The sequence below is a fragment of the Miscanthus floridulus genome, unplaced genomic scaffold (assembly GCF_019320115.1).
Source record: "Miscanthus floridulus cultivar M001 unplaced genomic scaffold, ASM1932011v1 fs_262_1_2, whole genome shotgun sequence".
Classification (NCBI taxonomy): domain Eukaryota; kingdom Viridiplantae; phylum Streptophyta; class Magnoliopsida; order Poales; family Poaceae; genus Miscanthus; species Miscanthus floridulus.
In genome coordinates this window covers 36,461-40,000 of record NW_027096471.1, presented here as the reverse complement: position 1 = coordinate 40,000, position 3,540 = coordinate 36,461, and the positions used below count along the sequence as shown (strand labels likewise).

At 42.6% G+C, this 3,540-nt stretch overlaps 1 long non-coding RNA gene across 2 annotated transcripts; it reads right to left on the bottom strand.

Moving 5' to 3' along the window:
* Positions 1-313: 313 nt before the first annotated feature.
* Positions 314-2,668, bottom strand: LOC136531015 (uncharacterized). 2 transcript variants are annotated; one of them, XR_010777949.1, is made up of 5 exons: positions 2,484-2,668; positions 1,211-1,382; positions 870-1,122; positions 523-738; positions 314-437 (listed from the first exon to the last, which is right to left on the bottom strand). It is a non-coding gene; the product is annotated as an uncharacterized lncRNA (long non-coding RNA). The 2 variants fall into 2 exon arrangements; XR_010777950.1 differs by having other exon boundaries at positions 1,211-1,377.
* Between the last annotated feature and the right edge of the window lie 872 nt (positions 2,669-3,540).

Here is a 3,540-nt window from a genome sequence, read left to right as displayed (position 1 = left end):
TGAAATACTCTCTTAGACTATTTTCAAGAGTCTTTCTAAAATTTACTCTCTAAATTATCATTTGTAGAGTCATCTGTATAAAATCATTTTCGGTATGTTTTCACTCTTCAATAGCTTTCTATATCTTACGTATACTCTAGAGAGCCATTTTCGCTAGCTAGCGAGAAATCTGAATACATGATTGCTATATTTGGATAACCAAATAAAGAAGCTGATGGAGGGTATTTTTTTCATCAAAATCTGTATTCCTAACAATTAGGAAAGATGTAGAGTCTCTTAGAGTTGCTCTTTATCTTGGAACACGAACTTGTCTTACCTCCTCAACTTTGGGATAACCCTTATCTGCTGTCAGTATCTCTATGATGGTAATACCAAGGCTATAAATGTCCGACTTGAATGTGATTTTTCCAAGGGTTACTTCTGGCGCGAGATATCCCCTATATAAATAGAGAGGAAAAGGGAATGCAATTAATTCAAGTGGGTTCCGAAAGGTTGAACTCCCAAGAGTCTTAGTTAGCTTACCATGATCCTATGGGTTTTGAGGTGACAACATGGGTTTGCAATTCATCCAATCATCTTGAGATACCAAAGTCTGTAACTTTCGGCACCATATCATTATGTAGCAGTATATTCGCAGGTTTCAAATCTAGATGAACAATTCGTTCCTCGTGAAGATAATGTAAACCCTCACAACTCCCTTTATTATTTTATAACACTTTCCCCATTCACGAGATGCATCTGCGGAAGGGAGCAGAAACAATGGGTCTACTGTCCTTGATTTTTAAATGCAAAAGGATGCTCGTACCAAATAATCTTAAGTAATAAAGAAAATGAGGAGGAAAGCAAAGTTACAGGCCATATGATCGTACCTTTGATGTATTCATTAAGATTTCCATTAGGTACATACTCAAGGCAAAGCAACCTTTGGCATACATCTCCCATGACAAACTCTCCATTGTACTTTACCATTTGTCCTTGTCTGTCAGAGCAATATCCAAGAATTCGTACTATATTTTTGTGCTTCGCCATCATCAGACACTGAACTTATCTAATGAATTCCTTATCATCAATCGAATTCTGAGACAGATGTTTCACAGCAACCTCCCTTCAGTCAAGCAGTCCCTGCAGTAGCGACATACCTTTGTCAGCATTAACTTGGTTTTGCTGAGCAGCTGTGACTTAAGACACTTGGCAAGCTGAGAGTCTGCACCTTGTAGACCACAGCAAAGCCACCACGTCCAATTTCATGGGAGAAATTTTATTTGTGATGATCTTCAGAAGTGACAATGACAGGCGCTTCGCCTCCATTCTTTCATCAAGAAGAATGCGCTCCAGGTCATTTTTTGTAGTAATAGCTTGGTCATCCATTTACAGTTACTACACTTGAAATTAAGCAAGAGCAAGTGCATTACTAATGAGGTCACTGGCTCAACTCCACAATGACATAAGTACGATTGGAAGACATCAATAGCCCTCCAACAACTCCTTATTTCAACTCCCAATCTTTCCGTACTTGGAAAATTGATCCAATCTCACAGGAATATATGCATACTTATCAACCGGTCAATCTGAAGGTGGAAGGATGTGAGGAAGAATAAGAGGAGGACAGGGTTCCTAATGCAAATCTATAAGAGAGAGAGAGAGAGAGAATATAAAAGTGGTTGGGGTGATTTTGAAAATAGTCAAGGATTTCTGATTCAAAATTGCCTTTTATTTTTAGGAGCTAGGTTTTGAAAAAGGTTGGAGGAATCCAACAAATGTGCTTCCAACTTGTTTACTACTCCCTCCGTCCTGAAATAAAGTGCATTGTTATGACTTCTAAATTTTATACTGAAATATAATGCATTCTATATGTTGTCCATGCTTAGATTGACAAATTTTGTTAAAAAGAACCATGGAGAAATACCTCATCTGGGTTTAATCTATGGGTACATGCATCATTTGAGTATTCTCTTAAGTTGTTTTAAAGTTTTTGAAAATGCACTATATGTCTATATTACAACACAAGGGAGTACATAGAAAACTTATTGCTTTACAATTATTTTTTTGAAAACTATTAGAGATACTCTTTTAGGAATTAACATCTATAATATTAAACAAATGCACGAACCAATACTATCTTTTAATAATGAATAAATCTAGCCAAAATATAAAGAAGTTTGTTTAACTTGTAACAACAAGCAAATTGAAAGGGAGTACCAACGAGCGACAAACCGGACGGCCACGGAGCTTCGCGAGCTCCCACCATGGCGGGGCCGAAATTGGGTGTGTGTGTGTGTGTGTGGGGGGGGGGGGGGGGGGGGGGGGGGGGGGGGTTACGCGAGGCTGCGCACTCAAGGGAGACGGCCAGACGGGCACCAGCGTTACGAGGACGAGGTGAGTCCAGCCATCCCGGCTATAGCATTAGGACGGTGGCCAGCGGAGAGATCTATGGCGGCAAAAAGAAGAACGCCTAGCTAGTAGAAGGACGACTCGGTGCTCACCGTGGGGTCGAGACTGAAGTGCGCACGAGCTCGGCTGCGACGTCAGCGGCGTCGGCACGAACTCGATCAGCTCCGCTCCGGTTCCGTTGGCAACGTCGAGCTTTGCTCTGCGGAACAAAGGGGAGCACGCCGGCGAGGGAGGCCAAGGGCGGCGACTTAACAAGGCCGCGCAGGAAAAGCGTGGGCTTTGGTAGTGGGGGTGGTTGCAATGGACGACAGTGGTGACTCTTGATTACAAGTTTCTTATAGGGGGCAATATAATATAGATTGTTCGATTGTCATCCAAGCAAGCTGTTCATTTTATTTGACTAGCACTATTTAAAGTTTGCGTTCTTTGTTTTATGCCATTTTCGTCAGAAAAGCATGCGTCTTTTTCTAAACGTAATGGAGTAAACCTTGACCCTTCCTTGCATATGCCATTGGGCATTGGCAGCAAAATACAAATTCGCAGATAGTTAGCGTGGTGCCATCATAGTTACGTGACGACCGCGCGGCGCGACACTGCTGCGTGGGTACGGTGGTGGGTGGAAGTGGAAGGCGGACAGGCGCGGCGGTGCGGGCGTGGGCTGTTTGGAGGCGAGGGGCGGAGGTTGCGGGCGGGCGAGGCGCTGCAGAGGAGAGGAGGGCGTGGACCGTGGAGTGGAGCACACGGCGCACTCCGTTCCGCACTCATGGGGCAGCGAAGGAAGCGAAGCGAGCAGTGTGATCGCTGGGGCGGTTTGATCGCTGGAGAAATAAATGAACTATATAAATGCATGCTATACAGCTGTAATTAATTTGCTGATCTATAAAACACCACACCCCTAGTTATGAGTAATTGTCATGTTCGTTTGGCTGATAAGCCATGATTGAAAGTACTGTTGGCTGATTGGTTGTGAGAACAAAATATTATTCGTTGGTTGAAAAAGTACAGCTTATAAGCCAAACGAACAGGGCAAATAGCATCAAGATAGTACTATAAGCTAACCGGAAAATCAATGTACACAAATATACAAAACTATGTTTGATGAAACTCTCGTACCTCATCAATCACGAAATCATATTAACAAAAAGATCT